We start from the raw sequence: 21,455 nt of genomic DNA on the forward strand, positions 1-21,455 counted from the left end.
TCCTGACACCTTCAAGCTCTCTCTCTGCCTTGCTCATCTCCCTGAGACACCCTGGCAGTGCCCTCAGCCCTGCTGCGCTTGGCAGAGGAGCTGCTCCCGGGCAGAGCTGTCTCTCTGCAGCGCTGCCCGCTTGCCGTGAGCTCCCTCCATCCCAGGAGCCCAGCCCAGCTCAGACGCAGAGGACCAGCCCAAGGAGTTTTAATGACCCCTCTGGTGGGTTCGAGGCCCAGTCCGTGAACCTCCGACGCTGCGAGGAAGTTGAAGGAACCTCTCAAGGAGTCAAAGTCGGGTTCAAACTCCAAAGTTTCTTGTGGTGTTGATGGGTCCCACTGAGGGACACCACTGAGGAATTGCCCCCAGGGTCTGGTTACAGCAGAAAACTGGAGGCAGCGATGGCAGGTCGGGAAAAGCAAGTTGAAGGTGACTCTGATGCTGGGTAAACGTGGATGTGTTTCATTAATGCAAAGGGCCAAGCCCTGACTCCATCGCCCAAAGGGCCAAGGCCTGACCCCCAGCCCCCAGGAAGGGAGATCCTCTCCCTCACTCCTTCCTCAGGGCTCTTCCTGGGACAGTGGGATGTGGAGATGTGCAATGCCAAGGGCAGGACTATGGTACGACACCTCCCAGGTTCCTGAGTATGGACAAGGAGGCAACGAGACCCCAGTGCTGGAAGGACTGGTTGTCTCAGAGGCATCAGTGGCAGAGACAACAGCCGTAGCCCAAGACATGAAGAGGCTGGCTCTGTTAGGGGACTTCCAGCTTTGCCACATCCCTCTATCTTCTCCACCACAGGCTGTCCTACGGTGTCCCATCACCTCTGCCTCTTTCCCTGCAGGCTGCAGTCATCCACCCGGCTGCCCCATCTTGCTGTCACCTTCCTTTGCTGAGATCTCTCCATCCTCCCTGGCTCTTCCTTGAAACACAAAGCCTTGGGCTGATCCAGACTCCTTCTGGGTGGCGTGTTGCACCACAGCACTGCCCTTGGAGTGACGTTTCTTTCTCCTCGTGGCCAGGCTGCACCTCCCCACCTGCATGTTGGGGAGTTCTTTCTTTCTCAGGCTGTTTTCCACTAGGAAGAAAAGCTCCACCAGCTCTGAAAGCACCCTTCCAGCACGCTCAGGCTCCTCCTATACCGTCCCCAGTCTCCAAACCACTGAGCCCAGGGCTCTCAGCCTCTAGATACTGGTCAAGTGCTTGAGGCCTCCAAACCCTGTCTTGGGAGATCTCTGGGCTCTCTCCACAGTGTTTGCAGATGAAATCGCAGTGGTCATAGGCCAAGAAAGATGGAGTGAGACTTTTTACCAGGGCCTTTAATAGCAGAACAAGGGGCAATGGCTTTACACTGGAAGAGGTTATATTTAGGTTGGCCATAAGGAAGAAATGCTTTATGATGAGCGTGGTGAGACCTTGGAACAGGTTGCCCAGAGCAGTTGTGGATGCCCCATCCCTGGACGTGTCCAAGGTCAGGAGCTTGGAGCAACCTGAACTAGTGAAAGACGTCCCTCCTCACGGCAGGGGGTTGGACTAGATGATCTTTTAGGTCCCTTCCAACCTGAACCATTCTATGATGCTTGGATTCTAATATGCCCAACTCCTCCTGCACAAGGCTGCAAACACCTACATACACCATATAGGGATTTTCACCTGACCTAGTCTCCAACCCTTAGATAAAAAAGAAAGGATTGCCATTTCTAGGACAGAAGTTGCCATGTTTTCAGAGGAACAATTCAAAACCCAAAAGGAAAAAAAATCCTTCCAAGAAAGTCCTGGCATAGTTGCATCAATTCAGTTAGTTAAGTGAGCCAATGGGAGAGCCTTGCACGGTGACCTTGCCAACGGAAGAGGGTTTTTTTTCTTTCGGGGTCTGAGACTCATGTTGGGACGCCAGAAAGTGCATTTGGGGACTGTGCAAGACTTGCCATGGGATGTCTAGGAAAGGATCAAAGGTTTGTAGACGAACGACCATGGGAAAATAGAGAGAAAAGGGCTGAAAGGAGATGGTCATGTGTAACCAGATGGCTGGTCAGGACACTTCCCTGGCTGTGCCCTGCAACGGATCACCGCAGCCTGCCCTGTTTTCTTAATACCTCCCTTTCCAAGAGCTTTGTGGGGCAAGGGAGATCTCTGCTCTATGCACAGATGGAGGTTCAAGTGCCAGCAACCGGAGTGGGAACCACAAGCCCTAAGTTCTTTTGTACTTTGGGGGACCAGCAACTGGTGAGACTGGCGGGTGTGCACTTAAGATTGGTGTGTATGGTAGTGGTTTAATCACAAGCAAACACCAAACAAGAGAAACCAGAGAGTAAAACACACCTGCGAGCAAGTCATTTTTGAGGGCCTAAGTCTGGACTGGACGCTAGAGAGACCAGAACGTCTGCAAGTTGGGTACTGGAGGAAGAAGGTAGCCCAGACCGCCTCCTAGAGAAACTGGGGGGTCACAGAATCATAGAATTGCTTAGGTTAGAAGGGACCTTTCACATCATCCAGTCCAACCATCCACCTAACACTGACAAAAACCATCACTAAACCATGTCGCTAAGCACTACGTCTACCCGTCTAATTTTAAATACCTCCAGGGATGGTGATTCCACCACTTCCCTGGGCAGCCTGTTCCAATGCTTAATAACCCTTTCAGTGTAAAAAATTTTCCTGACGTCCAATCTAAACGTCCCCTGGTGCAACTTGATGCCGTTTCCTCTTCTCCTGCCTTCCTACCCTTGGGCAGGTCGACACTCACACCCAACTTGGTGTCATACTGAGGGTGCAATCGATCCCATCGTCCAGATCATTGATAAAGATTTTAAACAGAATCGGCCCCCGTACTGAGCCCTGGGGAACACCACTTGTGACCGGCCGCCCACTGGATTGAGCTCCATTCACCACCACTCATTGGGCCCGGCTGTCCCAGCAGTTTTTCACCCAGCGAAGCGTACGCCCATCCAAGCCATGGGCAGCCAATTTCTCCAGGAGAACGCTGTGGGAAACTGTGTCAAGAAGCTTTACTAAACTCCAGGTAAACAACATCCACAGCCTTTCCCTCATCCACTCAGCGGGTCACCTTGTTTTAGAAGGGGATCAGGATTGTCAAGCACGACCTGCCTTTCATGAACCCATGCTGACTGTGCCTGATCGCCTGGTTGTTCTTCATGTGCCACATAATGGCACTCAGGATGACCTGTTCCATAATCAGGATGATGTCTTCCAAGTTGCTCTTCCATGCGGATGATGTGGGAAGGGAGGTGCAATGACACGTGCAGAATGACAGCAGGACACCTCCCAGGCTCCCAGGTGGGGACGAGGAGGCCATCAGGCTCTTGTACTCCTTATAGGCATCAGTGGCAGAGGTAACAGTCACAGACACGGAGATTAAGACCTTGGATCTCTTGGGGGCTTTTCACATTTCAACAGCCCCACACTGTTGAAACCACCGCAGGCTGTCCTATTGTGTTCCACACCTGGGCATGTTCCCTGCAGGCTGCAGACATCTCCCCTGCTTCTCCACCTTGCTCTCGCCTGAGCAACTCACTAAGCTTTCTGAAGTCTCGCCATCCTTCGGGGATATGTCTTTAGACACAAAGCCACGGGCTGATCCACATTCTTTCTGGATGGCCGCCTTTTCCACAGCACTGCCCTTGGAGTGACGTTTCTTTCTCCCGTTTCCTGTTTAAACCTCCCAAGCTACAAGTTCTGGCATTCTTTCTTTCTCATGCGGTCTCCCACGAAGAAGAAAAGCCCCATCATCTCTGAAACCGTCCTTCGAGCAACCCCTGTCCTGCCCAGAGCCTCTCCACCATGGGGCCAAAGGGGCAAAGAAGCCCACATTCCTCAGCCTCCCCACGCAGCGCATGTGCACTATACGCTGAACCACACCTGGGCAGACCTCCTCTGGGCACTCTCCAGTTCCTCCCCACTCCTCCAAAATGGGGAGCTGCACGCAGGGGGACACTTTTCTTTGGGGGGCCACTCCAGTTCCCAGCACCTTCTCCTCAGGACCACTGCTCAGCACGTTAGGTCCCAGCGGGCTCTGATGCACCTTCCTCCCCCTCAGTGCAGGACCGGACACTTCTCCTTGTAAACTTCTGGAGGTTTCTCTTGGCCATATCCCAGAGTTTCTCACGGTTCCCCTGAAGTGAAGCTCCATTGCCCTGGAATGAAGATCCATTTGCTCAGCTGTCAATGTTTCTATGCTGATGGCTCACCCTGGTGGTGCTGTCTCTCACAAGATAACCTGAGGAGTTGCAGGCCACGATAGACAATTAAAGGAGGTACTAGTTCAATAGAATTTCCGACTCAAGTAGGAAGTACCGTGACAACCATCACCAAAATACCAGGGAGGGTATTGGTACGGTGCGCTGCCTGTATGGCAGACTACGTCAGTGGGAAATATAGACCTGTAGAGACACACAGAGAAAAGGGATCCCTCCAGGAGCTGGTTTTACATCCTCTATCCAGAAGCCGGCCCCAGGATCTCCTCATCCCTCAGTTCCCCCCCACATAAACAAGCACACGCACACACAACTGCCTGTCTCCGGTATGGAAACACAAAACCCCTGAGGCTGGCAGGCAGCCAGCTTCCACCTCCTCTGTGCTTCCTCTTCAGGCTTGGGTTTTGTCAGCAGCTTCTTTCTCATCCATGCCGTCCTTTCTGAATGTCAAGGCGGGCCATTGTGGAGCGTGAAGAGGAGATCCTCAAGCAGCCCTCCGCACCCTGCTTCTCCGCAGGGCCGTATCCCACAGGATTCTTCCAAGCCAGTCCCCCAGCAGGCCAAAGCCTGCTCTCCAGACGTCTCCTGCTCTCGGCCTTTTTCCTTTCTCTCAGGAGCCTCAACTCTACCTTCTTAGCCCTGGCTTTTACATCCCTGACTAGCTGTTGCTTGTTTGTTGGTATGAAGTCTGGAGCAGACGTTCACCCGCCACAAAGCTGCCAGTTTCCCAGGTTGTTCTGTCCTCTCCTGTTGACGCCTCAGCTCCCAGCCGAGTCTGTCTGTCCCCAGGCAGAGCTCCCTGCATTCCTGCTGCTGCCTCACAGAACGGGCCAGAGGAATGCCACAGAAATGATCGGAGGGATGGAACCCCTCTGCTGTGAGGACGGGCTGAGAGAGTTGGGGCTGTTCCGTCTGGAGCAGAGAAGGCTCCGGGGAGACCTTCTTGCGGCCTTTCGGTTGTTACTTCAGAGTCTTCCCCTCTGAGACCTGCTGTCTGCACTCTGTGTCTCTCCTTGCTTGCTCCCCTGGGGAGCTGAGAACCCGCTACTTCAGGGACACTGCAGCCAAGGCTGCCACTCCATTATCACAGCCCTGATCCTTTTTTCCCTGATTGCATGTAGGAGATCCAGGTGAGCATCACCTCTGTTGGCACATCTGGCAGCTGTGCTCAGAAGCCGGCCCCAGGAACCCACAGAAACTTCTGGGTCTGTTTGAACCCTGCAGTGTCCCCTCACCCAAAAGGGCTCACCGAATCTGCTGCCCGGCCCCTAGAGGATCTCCATTCCCCAAGGAAGCTCCTACGCTGAGGGCATCCCCCTCCTGATCTTAGAATCACAGAATCTTCATGGTTGGAAAAGACCTTGGAGATCATCGAGTCCAACCAAACAACCTACAATCTCCACACTAGCGCATGCCCTGAAGTGCCACATCTAGACATTTCTTAAACACCTCTAGGGATGGTGACTCAACCACCTCCCTGGGCAGGCTGTTCCAGTGCCTGACCACTCTTGCAGTAAAGTCATTCTTCCTAATATCTAACCTAAACCTCCCCTGCCGCAAGTTTAGGCCATTTCCTCTGGTCCTGTCATTATTCCCCTGGGAGAAGAGGCCAACCCCCACCTCTCTGCACCCTCCTTTCAGGGAGTTGTAGAGGGCAATGAGGTCTCCCCTCAGCCTCCTCTTCTCCAAGCTAAACATGCCCAGCTCCCGCAGCCTCTCCTCATATGCCCTGGTCTCCAGACCCCTCACCAGCCTGGTCGCTCTCCTCTGGACACGCTCCAGCACCTCAATGTCCCTCTTGTACAGAGGGGCCCAGAACTGAACACAGCACTCGAGGTGGGGCCTCACCAGTGCCCAGTACAGAGGCACCATCACTTCCCTGCTCCTGCTGGCCACGCTATTCCTGGTAGAAGCCAGAATGCTGTTGGCCCTCTTGGCCACCTGGGCACACTGCTGGCTCATGTTAAGCTGGCCGTCCACCAGCACCCCCAGGTCCTTTTCTGCCGGGCAGCTTTCCAGCCACTCTGCCCCAAGCCTGTAGCGTTGCTGTGGGTTGTTGTGACCGAAATGCAGGACCCGGCACTTGGCCTTATTAAACCTCATACAGTTGGCCTTGGCCCATCGATCCAGCCTGTCCAGGTCCCTCTGGAGAGCCTTCCTACCCTCAAGCAGATCAACACCCCCACCCAGTCTGGTGTCATCTGCAAACTTACTGAGGGTGCACTCAATCCCCTCATCCACATCATTGATAAAGACATTAAAACCGGCCCCAAAACTGAGCCCTGAGGGACACCACTGGTGACCGGCCGCCAAGAGGATTTCACCCCATTAATCCCAACTCTCTGGGCACGGCCAGCCAGACAGTTTTTAACCCAGCAAAGAGTACACTCGTCTATGCCATGGATCGCCAGCTTCTCCAGGAGAATGCTGTGGGGGACGGTGTCAAAGGCCTTGCCAAAGTCCAGATAGACAACGTCCACAGCCTTCCCTGCATCCAGAAGGCGGGTGACATGGTCATAGAAAGAGATCAGGTTGGTTAAGCAGCACCTCCCTTTCCTAAAGCCATGCTGGCTGGCCCCGATCCCTTGGCTGCCCTGCGCTTGCCGTGAGAGCTCACTCGAGATGATCCTCTCCATGATCTTTCCTGGTACCGAGGTCAGGCTGACAGGCCTGTAGTTCCCCGGATCCTCCTTCCGACCCTTCTTGTAGATGGGCGTCACATTAGCCACCCTCCAGGCATCTGGTACCTGCCCTGTTGACCAGGATTGTTGATAAATGATGGAGAGAGGCTTGGTGAGCTCTCCCGCCAGCTCCCTGAGTACTCTTGGGTGAATCCCATCCGGCCCCATAGACTTATCATAGAATCATAGAATTGTTGAGGTTGGAAGGGACCTTTAAGATCATCGAGTCCAACCTTTAGCCTACCCTGACAAGAGCCACTTCTAAACCATGTCCCTCAGTGCCCCATCTACCCTTTTTTTAAACACCTCCAGAGATGGTGAATCCACCACCTCCCTGGGCAGCCTATTCCAATGTTTAATAACCCTTTCAGTGAAAAAATGTCTCCTAATATCTAATCTAAACCTCCCCTGACGTAACTTGAACCCGTTTCCCCTCGTCCTATCACTTGTCACCAGGGAGAAGAGGTCAGCCCCCATCTCTCTACAACCTCCTTTCAGGTAGTTGTAGAGGGTGATAAGGTCTCCCCTCAGCCTCCTCTTCTCCAGGCTAAACAACCCCAGCTCCCTCAGTCGTTCCTCATAAGGTTTGTCCTCCAGGCCCCTCACCAGCTTTGTAGCCCTTCTCTGGACACGCTCCAACACCTCAATGTCCCTCTTGTAGCGAGGGGCCCAAAACTGAACGCAGTACTCGAGGTGGGGCCTCACCAGTGCCGAGTACAGGGGGATGATCACTTCCCTAGTCCGGCTCACCACACTATTCCTGATACAGGCCAGGATGCTGTTGGCCTTCTTGGCCACCTGGGCACACTGCTGGCTCATATTCAGCCGGCTGTCAACCAACACTCCCAAGTCCTTTTCTGTCGAGCTGCTTTCAAGCCATTCTGCCCCAATCCTGTAGCACTGCATGGGGTTGTTGTGACCCAAGTGCAGGACCCGGCACTTGGCCTTGTTGAACCTCATACCATTGGTCACAGCCCATCGGTCCAGCCTGTCCAGATCCCTCTGCAGAGCCAACCTACCCTCAAGCAGATCAACACGCCCGCCCAGTTTAGTGTCATCTGCGAACTTACTGAGGGTGCATTCAATCCCTTCATCCAGATCATTGATAAAGATATTAAAGAGAACCGGCCCCAGCACCGAACCCTGGGGGACACCACTTGTGACTGGACACCAACTGGATTTAACTCCATTTACCACCACTCTCTGGGCACGGCCATCCAGCCAGTTTTTTACCCAGCGAAGAGTACACCTGTCCAGGCCATGAGCAGCCAGTTTCTCCAGGAGAATGCTGTGGGAAACGGTGTCAAAAGCTTTGCAAAAATCCAAGTAGATAACATCCACAGCTTTTCCCTCATCCACTAAGTGGGTCACCTTATCATAGAAGGATATTAGGTTTGATAGGCATGACCTGCCCTTCACAAACCCATGCTGACTGGGCCTGATCACCCTGTTCTCCTGCATGTGCCGTGTAATGGCACTGAGGAGGATCTGTTCCATGACCTTCCCAGGCACCGAGGTCAGACTGACTGGCCTGTAGTTCCCCGGATCCTCCTTCCGGCCCTTCTTGTGGATGGGTGTCACATTTGCTAACCTCCAGTCAGCTGGGACCTCCCCGGTTGTCCAGGACTGCTCATAAATGATACCAAGTGGCCTGGCGAGCACCTCCGCCAGCTCTTTCAATACCCTTGGGTGGATCCCATCCGGCCCCATAGATTTGTGCACATCCAGGTGCTGAAGCAGGTCCCTCACCATTTCCCTTTGGATTAGAGGGGCTTCATTCTGCTCCCCATCCCTGTCTTCTAGTTCAGGGGTCTGGGTGCTCAGGGAACAACTGGTCCTACTGCTGAAGACCGAGGCAAAGACTTCGTTAAGTACCTCAGCCTTTTCCTCATCCTTGGTCACTATGTTGCCGGCCCCATCTACTAGAGGACAGAGATAATCCTTAGTCCTCTTCCTATTGCTAATATATTTATAGAAGCTTTTTTTGTTGTCCTTGACAACAGACGCCAGGTTTAGCTCCAGCTGGGCTTTGGCCCTCCTGATTTTTTCCCTACATAGCTTAACTACCTCTTTGTAGTCGTCTTGAGTGGCCTGCCCTTCCTTCCAGAGGCCATAGATCCTCTTTTTTTCCCTAAGTTGTAACACTAGCTCCCTGTTTAGCCAGGCCGGCCTTTTTCCCCGACGGCTTGTCTTCTGGCACATGGGGACAGCCTGCTCCTGCGCCTTTAAGACTTCCTTCTTGAAAATCATCCAGGCTTCCTGGGCTCCTTTGCCCTGGAGGACTGCCTCCCAGGGGACTTTGTCAACCAGGCTCCTGAAAAGCCCAAAGTCCGCCCTCCGGAAGTCCAAGGTAGCAGTTCTGCTGACCCCTCTCCTTGCTTCTCGCAGAATTGAAAACTCTATCATTACGATAGACGCACTTATGTGCGTCTGGGTGCAGAAGCAGGTCATGGGCTACTTCCTCCTGGGTTATGGGTGGGTTGTTCTGCTCTCCATCCTTATCTCCCAGCTCAGGAGGCTGAACACCCTGGGGATAGCTGGTGGACATGGCCAATTCCATACCCGGACACAGCAGCCGGGCTTGTCTGGGGCACGGGCAGGGCCCTGCTGCCCTCCAGGCAACCCCAGGGCTTCTCCGGCCCTCTCAGGAGCATGAGCTGGGCCAAGCGGTCCCCACCAAGAGCCCCAGGGCCTCTCCCGGGCCTCGCAGGGCCCCACGGAAGGCCCAGTGGGGCCTTCTGCTGCTGAGCAGAGCGGCAGTTCCTCCCCCAGGCACGCTCGGGGCGCCGGGAGGGGTGGAGAGTGGCCCCACCAGTGGTGGCAGCCCCACAAGAAGGCCAGAGGCACTGGAAGCAGAGCAACTGGCAGCACAGGCAAACCCAGAGGTAAACCCCTCTGGGCTGCTCAAGTATGGCAAGATATTGCTGACCCGCTGGGGAAACTAGTGGTGAAAGTACATCACGTAGGTGCCCACACACCCATGAGTCGAGCCACCGAAGAACATCGAAATAATCAGCAAACCCACCTAGAACCGGAAAAAGAGACCTTGAAAGCTCAGCGTGAGGACGTCTTTTCTTGCCTGTAATCTCACAGGGGCAGCGAATGTGTCACGCGCACAGCGGGCAGCGTCTTCACTAGAGCAAGAAGCGACCACTGACACCCACCTCCAGTGACACTGCCAGAGCTCTGCCACGCAAAACACACAACAGAAACGTGCCCCGTGCATTCGACAGCAACAGTTAACATGTGCTTAGGGAAGCACGAGAGCGGTCAGACAGGGCGCGCGCATCGGGTTGTGCCCACGGATCAGGCCTACCTGTCCCAGTCCTTTCATGGGATTCGTAGCACTTGAGAATTTCCTCATAATCACCTAAAGCCATTCTGAGAGCAACGGGGACCTGGCAATTCTTCTCAGCCCCTGCGAGGAGAAACTGCAGCCGGCCTTTGGGCTTCTCCACGCTGAGCAGACTCTGGAACGGAAAACGCATTTACTGCAGCCCAGCGCGGGCCGGGGCGGGGGGCGACCTGCGCTGATGACCAAGCGCTACACCCCCAGCGGGAAATTCACCAGACGGGGCAGCCCGAGCGCCCGCAGGCCCCGGGCACAGGCGGCTACCGTCTGACGGGGGCTCCTGGCTAACGCTTGCCAGCGAGAGCGGGCGACTGCGCTGCCGAAGAGGCAAGCACGCCCGACCCGGCGGTATCCTCCGCGGGGCAACGAACGAGACCCAAGGAGACGCCGCCGCGGCCGCCTCCTTTCGCGGGCCCGCCCGCGCGGCCCGGCGAAAGGCGCCCAGCCCCCCCAGAGTCCTGCCGCCAGCAGACCCGCCGGGAGCCGCTAACGGGCTGCGGGGCAGCGGGGCCCGGAGGCTACACTCACCGGCTCGGCAGCCGCCTCCCGGGGCGGCCGCTGCCGTTCAAATCTCTTGCCGCGGCGCCCGCTTCCGGGTAGGACGCCCGAGAGGCCAATCACCGCGCGGCGCTGGGCCGGAACAGGCGGAGACGCGCGGTGCATGACGGGAGGAAGGTCGAGGAGGAGCTGGGCGTGCGGGCGTCGCCATGGCGGGAGGGTCTCCGCTGCCCAGGCACCCGGTCCCGACAGGTGACGGGGAACAGCGCCCGCTCCCCCCGGGAATGCTGCCGCTCCCTACCGCCGGTGGGGGCTGGCGTGGGAGCCGCGCCGCCGGGCCTGCCGCCGCGCACAAGATGGCGCCCGGCCTACGGCCCCGGGGAGACTACGGCTCCCAGAACGCTCCGCGGGCCCGCCGTTCCCTGAGGGGAGGCCCTTCCCGCCGCCAGGCCCGGCCCGGCCCCGCCCGCTCCGCTCACGGCACCGCCCGGCGCCGGCCCCGAGCAGAAAGACGGGGGTTGCGCTGTTAGGTCCGGGCGGGGGCTGACGGTCTGCCTTGGCTGCGGGCGGCCATTCCCCTGCCAGGCCTTTGACCTCCCTGCGTACAGGCGTGTCGGCCTAAAGCCACCAGCAGAACAGGAAGAAGCAAAAAATGAAAAGACGACGGGTGGAACATCTTACTTCTGTAAAATGGTTGTCCTTTGGAATCCTCCCGGACACATTGCATCTTTCCTGAAGAAAGACCTACATTTCTAAGAGAAAGTTTCAGTTCTCTCCTGAATAACAAAGGCGAAGAAGGCTGTTTCGGGGACAGAGAGAATGGGGCCGTTCTTTTAGGGCGAGGCAAATGGTATCTCTTCTCGATGGGGCAGAGCCAGCGCTACCCATGCCAGAGCACTCAGTGCGACACCTTTTCCCTCCCTCTCTCCCTCAGCTACTTGGCCGTGGGGCTGGCGGGAGGCTTGGGATGAACCAGCCCATCAGCCGCGGCGGGGGATGGCACGGCCTCCCGCCCATCAGGCTGCGGGGAGCCACCACCTCTCTGCAGGGAGTAGTCCAAGGCTTTAGCCCAGCGTCAGCACAGCAGCTCTGGCCATTCTGGCCACCGGCGAGCTCTGGTTGCCGGCAGAGCTCACGGTCCCTGCAGCCAGGGCGCTCAGTGTGACGCTTTTTCCCTCCCTCTCTCCCTCAGCTACTTGGGAGCCCCTTCTTCCCGTCTGAGATGAACGACTTTGTCCTTGCCATCTTGAAAAACATGGCAGACCCAAGGGTCTCTGACACCCTGCTGGTTGGCAGGGTGCTGGAGCTGGTCTTGAGAGGTTTGTGCTCAGAGCTATACGGGGTAGGCAGTGTGCAGCCGGGTTGCCCTGTGCGCGTGGCCTGCGGGGGCCGTTCCCCCCGCCCCGAGGCCAGGGCTTGCAGCACCTGACGGGCATCCCCTGAGGCCAGCAAAGGGCAGCAGGAGGGCAGCAGCTCTTGGTGTCAGCAGGGGCCATAGCTGTGCTCCAGCCCGCTGTCTCCAGTAGGTCAACGACCTCGTGGAGGTCATCGATAGGCACCTGGTCTGCGTCAGCAGGATGCTGCTCCAGGACATCCTGACGTTCACCCTTCCCTGGCTGGCCGACATCGACAGTTATGAAGTGGTCACTGGCCTGCTGAGGGTTTCCCGGCCCTGTGACAAGTACGTGGCCCGTCAGCCTCAGGGGCAGCTCAGGACCTCCGGGGCCTGCCCAGGCAGAAGGGGTGGTGGCCGAGGTGGCCCTGCTGACAGTGTGCTCTGGCTCTGCAGCACTGCCAGGGCCACGTGGAACACGCTGTCCTGTGAGCCCAGCCTCCTGGCCGACCTGCTGAGGATGCTGCTGAGGCTGCTGCTGGACGGTCTCCAGCCCCTCTGGCCCTCTCCATCCACCCCCAAACCCGTCCTTCCTGGGGCGCCTGGCCCAGGGCCCTCGGGCCGCAGCCGGGCAGGGAGCGCGTGCCGCTCAGCCCCGCAGCGCGCACTGCCCTGCTGCCCTCGGCAGCCCCACTCCCTGGCCGCCGCCCCCGGCCAGCTCTGCAGCGGGGAAGCTGATAAAACTGAGATGATGATTGAGAAAAAGGAGACACTGTTTGAGAAACTGTCTAGGATGGAAGAAACATCCCGCTTTTCCCCTGCATGGACCCATGTCGCAGCCATTAGGAGAAGATGCCCTCCTACGAGACCGACTTGGAAGAAAAAGAAGACACTACAAGACACCTTGTGGTTTTACCTCGGTGCCTATGGAGAGGACCTGAGTAAGTGGGATGAAGGACCTACCTTGGCCCTACAGGCACTAGTTGCAAGGTAAAACAGATAGAAGAAAGAATTCTTCCAGGAGGGTGGCTGCTCCAGTGCCCAGGGAGCAGTTCTCTGGTCCGGGTCGGAACTCATCTGCTAACTGTAGATGTTGTCCTCAACATTAGAGGTGCCCTGCCTCCAGCCAGGAGGGGGAGAGGGATAACCGAGTTTATTGGGCTGTGTGGATTCGATGTCCTCGTGTATTAGAGCCACAAAAGCATAAAGACATGGTGGACAGCGGTGCACAGTGTACCCTATTGCCATTGACTCATAAAGGGACAAAATCTGTTGCTGATTCTGGTGTGACAGGTCTCAAGAACTGACTGTACTTCGGCCAAAGTGAGCCGAACTGGGAATAAATGGCAGAAGCGCTCCATTGTGAGTGGCCCAGACGCTCCGTGCATCCTTGCGTAGACTTGCTCAAGAGAGGGTATTTCAAAGACCCGAAAGCGTATCGGTGGGCTGTTGGTATAGCAGCTGGAGGGACTGAGGACATTACACAGCTGTCTGCCTTACCCGGTCTTTCAGCTGACCCTTCTGTGGTGGGACTGCTGAAGGTTACAGAACAGCAGGTGCCAATGGCTGCTGCCAGGGTGATACCGTCGCTGGTGATACAGTAGCCTTGAACAGCACAAAAGGCTGGGGTGGAAAGCCCCTCAGGCCTTACTGATACCCAGTTGAAAAGAACATCTGGTTCCTCCTTACTGGAATAATGTAGCTAAGTTTGAAACGCTTTGTAAGCGGATGGGTTAGACATCTGCTGGGCTTAGTTGGATACAAGGAAGTCTTGGGATGTTGTATCCTTGAGGAGAGTAGATGGGGAGAGATGCCAGAACAAGCTAGTTTGGTGAGAGCAGGAGTGCACCCACCATGGCTCCAGCACAGGCGCTGCCTCCAGCGGAGCTTCTGATGCTGCTGACCCCCGAATTTGGGCTCGTCCCGGCAGAAGTGGCACCGGCCGGGCGCAGGCAGCCTCGCAGGCCCCACACTGCCGGCTGCCCCAGCCCCGCGCCCTCCACTGGGGGCAGAAAGCGGGGTCTCCCAAACACACACCGCCGATCCCACCAACTCCTCCCCGCCGCGCCCCGCTCCCTGCGCGGTGGCGCTTTAGCACAGGAGTGGCCACTGGGAGCGTTCCGGGAGTGGTGGCAGCATTAGGGGCATTTCAGGAGCCCGGCACCAAGGGCCAATTTGTGGCGCGCGCAGCCATTGGCTTCACTTGTGGGAGAGAAGTGGGGAAATATTTATTAACATAAACCAGCGATTTAACAAAGTCAGCGGTGAATGTGGCAGCGCTTTACGAGACAGGCCGCGGAGGTGATCCGAGGGCGGGAGCCCCTCTGCTGTGGGGACAGGCTGAGAGAGCTGGGGGGGTTCAGCCTGGAGAAGAGAAGGCCCCGGGGAGACCTTAGAGCCCCTTCCAGTCCCTGAAGGGGCTCCAGGAGAGCTGGAGGAGCTGTTTGCGAGGGCACAGAGCCACAGCACGAGGGGCAATGGCTTTAAACTAGAGCAGGGCAGGTTTAGATCAGACATTAGGAAGAAGCTCTTTACACTGAGGGTGGTGAGACACCGGCCCAGGTTGCCCAGAGAGAGGGTGGAGGCCCCATCCCTGGAGACATCCAAGGCCAGGCTGGATGAGGCTCTGAGCAACCTGATCTAGTTGAAGACGTCCCTGCTCACTGCCGGGGGTTGGACGAGATGGCCTTTAAGGGTCCCTTCCAACCCAACACATTCCATGACTCTGTGACACGCTGGAAGGGCACACTTGGTTATTTACTGCACAGGGGCCGGGGTCAGACCAGCCGTCAGGGAGACCTTCCCGTTGGGTCCCGGGGCTCAGAAAGGACCCCCCGGGCTTTCTGAACCCCTCCTCAGGGAGGAGTCAAGTACCATTGACCAGACGCTCAGTCCCTGGGTGTAACAGTTCCCCTCTTTGAGACTTCCAAAGGTCACTCTTTGGGGGTCTCACCTAAATCAGATGGTTATAATATTTTCAACTTTCAGGATTACAGAGACGAGCTGAAGCAAAGAAATAAACTCAACAGCAGATGGTCCTGTAGAGCAGGTATTCTTTATTAGCAGCGCTGCGGTCGCACTGGGGATTTTCCACCATAAGTGCTCCCACAATGATCTTATTTTGAGCCATTTATATTTACAAAATTGTTACGTATTCATTCGTTTTCCCTAAATCATTAACATAAGCACGCCCCCTCCCAGAACCAATTGCACAATCATGAGGCAAGTCATTTCGCGAATCACAGTCGTTCTGGTGGTCGTTTACTTCATCTGGTGGTCGTATCTTCCTCTCCGTCAGTTGCCCTCCAGATGAACTTTCCTCTTCAGCAATCCTCGAGGCATGCCTGCTATTGATTTGTTTACGTAGGTGACTTATTACTACCTGTTTTGCAACGCTTCCCTAAACCATCACCTAAAGCCATCACCTTGACAGGCTGCAGGATCGAGCCTTGGTTACTGACTCTAGGGCACGCGTTTTTCCAATGTCCTCGCTCTTTGCAGATCGCGCACTGAGCTTCTGCTAAACGAGTTCCTTCCCAACTCTTCTGTAGCCTCCTCTACTTCCCCGGGCCCCGTTCATTCTTCCCGGAGCAACTCCCGTCAATGCGGCAATTAATCTCCCTTCTCTTTGATTCTCCCTCTCCTTTTCTCTGTCATTCTAGATGGTCCAAGCTACTTACACCAATGTTCCCAAGTCCCTCGAATCTTCTCCTTCTAACTTTTGGAGTTTCTTGTGTACATCCGGGGCAGATTGTCCCATAAAAATAGAGGCCAATTGCCCAGCCTCCTCTCGGGGTCCACGTTCGTGTATTTCCTAGCAGTATTCTTTACTCGTTCCATAAATGCAGGTGGCGATTCATTTGGTTCTTGTTTAACCTCATACGATTTTGACCAATTAATGGCTTTTGGCGTAGCATGTCTCATTCCGAATAACCGTCTCTGATATCTGGTTATCGCCCACAATCCTTCTGCCACTCTGGGTGGTTTCTTAAAGTGAAAAACAAATCTACATACATCCCATTTGTTTTCCCTGCTACAAAATAACATAAGCTGTAAAATTGTATTCTATTTTAAAGTCCCATTTCTTGTCCATTTTTCTTGATCTTCTGAAGTACATAACGGCCACCAATTGTTACAATATTCAATCAGCTGCTTTCTCGTGAGCGGGTCCCCTCCTATTTGTTTCCAACGCTTCAGTATACAACCTAAAGGAGTATACAACCTAAAGGAGACTTTTTCAAAATTCCCCCTTCCGCCAAGGGCTTGCTACCCATTATAGGATAGTACTAGTAGAACGAACAACACAAAACACAAAGAAAAATGACAACTGAACATAGCACTTATTACACAAGACAAAATAACAAAACCTTAGGGCCTGAACCTTTTATACCAGACCTTTGCTCTTGGTGCGGCCCTTCCCCGCCTGGTGTTGAGGACAATACCTTTACGCTTATCAGCCGCGTTTCTCACAGGCTTTCATCCAGTGAGACCAACTCCTTCCCTTAGGTACCTTTACAGCCCAACCCTGCGAGGCTTATGCCTCGCCTTATGGACAGGCAACCCTTAATATCCCTTAAAGAAAAGAATGCCTTCACCTTTCCAGGGGCCTTGCTCGGAGCTCTTTGGTCCGGGGATCGGAGGTTCTCCCTGAGAATCCCTCGGTGCCGGATGGAGGCCCTGCAATTCCAAGGATCTGTCGAGATTCAGAGGCAGAGTCCCATCTGGGTCGCCAGAAACTGTCACCGAAATCGGGAATGAACTTCTTAACACCGATGTAGTCTTAAGAAGCAGGCATTCTTTTATTCAGCACCGGGGACGTGGGGGATCTCTCCACCTGACATGTCCACTGAATGTGAGATTCACAGAGACTTACATCCATACAGAATATGCGTGGTCGTTACATGTCTCAGCACTCATTGCCACGTTCATTACATTTCCAGAACTCATCTCCATATTCACATCCCCTTGGCACATGCACATTAACTCTGTTAGGGGCTTCATGGTAGGTCTTGGGTGGTTCCTAGTGGTGTACGGTGGCTGGTTTGAGCTGATAATAGAGGAATCTCTTTGTGTGGACTGGGGAAGATAAATGCAGCAGCTTTTGCAACTCCCCCATTTATTTTGCGAGCTTGTTATCGGTCCCTCCAGTCTCTTCGGGGATGTGGTATTCTTCGCTGTTTGTTCTTCACAAGGAGCTACGTTTACCTATTTACCAGACTCAGTCCCTGGTTGTAAGCCCGCTGTGTGAGCCGATGCGGGCAGGACGCAGGAACAACCACAAAACCACGGATGAAAGGCAAAGAACAAGTTTCTTCTCGATACCTCACAGACCAGGGAATCTCTGAAGCAACACCCGGGCAGAGGCACGGAAGCAGGGACTGCGGGCACCGTGGAGTGAGAGAGAGTCCTTGTTAGCAAGAGCCCTTGGCAGCGAGAGAGTCCTTGTGAGCAAGAGCACGCACGGACTCCCTGTTCTGCCTGGCATTTAAAGGGTTCAAACAGGCATCGTTTTCCCACTGTGCTTTGATCTTCTTCAGCACCAGGCCAGGATTCTCAAGTGGCTGGATAAGGTGTCCCTGAGTCCATCACAGGTTTATGTTATCGAAGTGCAAGTGTTTTTCTTGCAAGCGTCCGAGACTGAATAACAATTAGTGTGATATATGTGTTTTCCAGCACCCAGCTGTGAGTCACTTGAGCGTATTAACAATCCTCCTCGCCGATCTTCTGTTGCTTTCCCACGACTGCCCTCCCTGCAATGGACCTTATTGTGCACCCAACTTAGGAGACAAATCTTCTACACCAATCTGAGTCGCAGCAACATTATTCTTTTTCTTCTTTTTTATGTTTGTCCTTTTTCTGTCTCTGGTTTCAGTTGAGGCTGTTTGGTTTTGCCATCTTCCCATGAACCTGCACTCGGTAAATGCATGTGTACTTTGGTTTTCCCCAGTTGCTCTTCACAAGGAGTTTGAGATAGGAGAAGGCTCTGGGATGCGGGGCGTTCTGCGAGGAAAAGAGGGAAGAGGAATCGGAGGTGTTAAGAGCCACAATGCAGTCAAGGTATCTCCCCCCACCAGCCCTGCTCCTGCTCAGGAACAAGCTCCTGACAGCGGGTGGGAGCGGCTGTGGAAACCTGAGGCTGGCTCTGGTAGCGGGGTGCTGGGGAGGCTGGGGACACGGGGAGGGGGAAGGCACCTGGCACCCTCTGCATGGGCCCGGCTGGGGCTCAGCCTCCCTCCCCTCTGCTCCTTCCCTCTGCGCCTCGCTCTGTGCCGGCAGAGAGGCCGGGGAGGTGCTCCTTTGCGTGGGGCAGCTGGTGTGACACCCCCCCCGAGCTCCCGCTGTCTGCTCTGCCCGCTTTCCTGCGGGCAGGCGTGAGAGCAGCGGGAGAGAAGGGGCATGCTATGCTGGGAGGAGAGGACACCGTCCAGCCTGCCAGCAGGCCACGGGATGGAGCCAGGGTGCTGCCCGACGGCTTTCTCCAGCGGGCGTCTCGGTTTCTCCATGGCACAAAGACGTTGCTCGGGTGCAGTGGCTGCGTGTGCAGCGGGCTCTGCTGAAGGCAGCCAGGGATCTCTTGGGACTCATGCTCCCACGGGCCTGACCTTGCCCTCACTGTCCTTTTGCTAGCACCACCGCGTGCCACTCAGCCCTCCCAACCCCACCAGCTCTCTCCTGGCGGTGACCCAGGCCCCCTCTGCCCAGGGAGAAAGCATTCACGCTCCTCCTGCCATGGCCCTGCAGGCAAACCTGCTTTGCTCCCTGGCATCTTCCCCCAACACCGTGCGTGCATCGCACCTTCAGAGGGAAGGTCTGAATGGCCTCTTTTGCCACATCGTACATGAAGGTCACCAGGAGAGTTTCCTCTTCTCCGTCCACATCCACTCCCTGTGGGGCAAAGCACAAGGAGAGCAGCTCAGACTCGTCCCGACAAAGAGGGAACGTAGGTGCTGGGTCAGCCCTGTTACCTACCCACCCTCCCCTGGGGCTCTAGCCCTAGTCTAGCACTGGTTACGGTGGAGCTCAGGCTCCGCTTGAGTTTTAGTCAAGAACCCTGAGCTGCTTGGCCAGAACAAGTCTTAAGAGGGAGGAGACCTCTAGAGCCCTTAGGAGGAGACTCCTAGAGCCTCACCAGGGCCCTGCAGTGCTCAGGAGACCGGGACTCCAACCTCAGAGGAGGCACAAAAGCAAGGAAGACCCTGTCATGGCTTTCCCCCAGGACCAGATCCGCACCAGAAGCACCCAGCAGAGACTTACAAAGACAGCGATGTCCCTGGGGGCGCTGGTGACGGTCCCAGATGGAGAGACTTCTTTGGAGATGTGCTGCACAGTGATGGCAGTCAGGTGGACTCGCGCTGGCAACCTGATGACCACCTGGCCCTGATGCCCTGGGAAAGGCCAGCAGTTTCCTGGGGAAACATCCGGCTGCAACCAGAAAGCCAGAGCAATGAAGCGTGAGAGAGTGTTGGGGCCAAGACAACTGCCCACGTAGCTTGAAGCGTAGGCACCGGTGTGTCTGTGGGGTCTATTTCAGCTTGAAAATGAGGTGTGTGTGAGGAAGTGGACAGAAGCAGGAGGCCTCCTTCCCTGACCGACCTTTGCCAGGGCCGTCAGTATTATGGAGCAGAGGAGAACAGCGGTTACGAAACCATTCTAGTCAGGGCCTTGCAGAAACACATCCCTGCCCAGGGGCTCTGCAGGGCACCCCCCACCTCTCGCCTCCCACCCCCAAGACGGCGCAACACTGGACCGAAGGGAGAGCCCTGAGGTCAGTCTCCAACTTCACAGGAAGAAAGGAAAGAATTCCCTCTCGATTTCTGCTACAATACCTGCAAAATGCGATCGGGACTGCGGGGAGTGCAAAAGAACTCAATAAACCTCCAGAACCAGTCGTTTTTGCAGGTGTAGGTCTCCGAAGTTCTCTGCAGGTCAATGCTGGCACCTGCAGGGAAGGGAAAGCAGACGACTGCAAGAGGCCACAGACGAGGAGGGCTTGGTGCTCAGACACTATTTCTGACACCGCCGGCCAGCTGCGCCTCTGTCAGTCCTGTCCTCGTCCCAGGCTGGTGGGCTGCCCGGCTGCCCAGCCGCGCAGGGGAATGACAGCGGCCACGTGCCTGGTGACTGCTGCACTCCCAGCGCCAGCAGGAGAAGGTCTGAGGGTTCTGGGAGACAGACGGTGCCCATGTGAATGGCAGCAGACCCAAGCTGAGGGCTTGCTGCGTGGGCAGCCAAGGACGGCCCGGCCATCTCCTTTTCCAATGCTGAGGAGAGGAAGAGAGCCCCTCCGTCCGCACAGGAACACGTGCGGGGGCAGCGCCAGAGGCAGCGTGAGGATGCCGAGGGCAGGGTTGGGAGGGAGTCTGAGAGAGCTGCTCTGCCACAGCCTTGCCCTGGGACCCCCCAAGCATTTCAGCTCCCCCACTTTGGAGAGCAGCGCCTGGAGCGCAGGCGCCTTTGGGGAGGGCTGCAGACAAGCGCAGGGCAAGGAGACGGGGCTGCTTGTGTCCATACCAGAGCTTTGCAGGGCCCAGTCAGACATCTCCACGTAGGCTTCCAAAGCCCTCTCAGATGCTGCCTGCTTCATTTCCTCGACTTCCTGGGAACGCCATAAACAAACAGAGAAAAGGAGCACATCAACGTTCAGCGTGGCTACTAGCGCCCGGAGCGGCAAAGGGCCACTGTCAGAAAGGCAAGGCAAACCCTCTCCACGGAGCTGCAGGACTGAGGAACAGTGTCTGTGTCCACAGCCATGGCCACGGCCCCGAGGTGGGTTGATGAGGGTCCCCACACCCTCGTCCCCATCCTCCACACTCTCCAGGGCAGGTGGAAGGTGGACTCAAGCCCTGCCAGCGATGGCTGGCCCCCCGTGAGCGTGCCTGGGTCCCACCCCTGCCTGAGGAGCCCAGCCAGAGCAGCCAGAGGTGCTGGCGTGCCAAGGGAGTCCTGCGCTGCCTGAAGCGGCCGGTGAAAGTGGGGCCGGAGAAGGGCCTGTGCAGCCCAGGAGGCCCCTGGGGCAAAGGCTGGCTGACTGCAGTCAGCAGTCCCACACACCCACAGCCCCAAGGGCTTCTGCCCAGCCAAGCCTCCTTCCCCAACACGCCGCAGCACCTGCTTCACGCTGCTGATCTCTGCCCTCAGCCGAGCCACCTCCTCCAGCATTAGCTGCATCTTTTGAGTTTGCTGCGCCATTAAAACCGGGCAGTTCCTGCAGGAACCAGGAAAGCAGATGTTGTCAGAGAGCTGCCCACCCCACTGGGAGCCTCTGAGCTCAGCAAGGAGGAGAGACACGCGTGCGTTCCCTGCTTTGCCAGCGCTTCCCTTCCGCACCAGCTGGCGCAAGAGGCAAAGGCAGGAAGGGCCGTGCGGGAGCCCCGGCTCTCAGGCAA

The sequence above is a fragment of the Chroicocephalus ridibundus genome, chromosome 21 (assembly GCF_963924245.1).
Source record: "Chroicocephalus ridibundus chromosome 21, bChrRid1.1, whole genome shotgun sequence".
In the NCBI taxonomy this organism is placed as follows: Eukaryota; Metazoa; Chordata; class Aves; order Charadriiformes; family Laridae; genus Chroicocephalus; species Chroicocephalus ridibundus.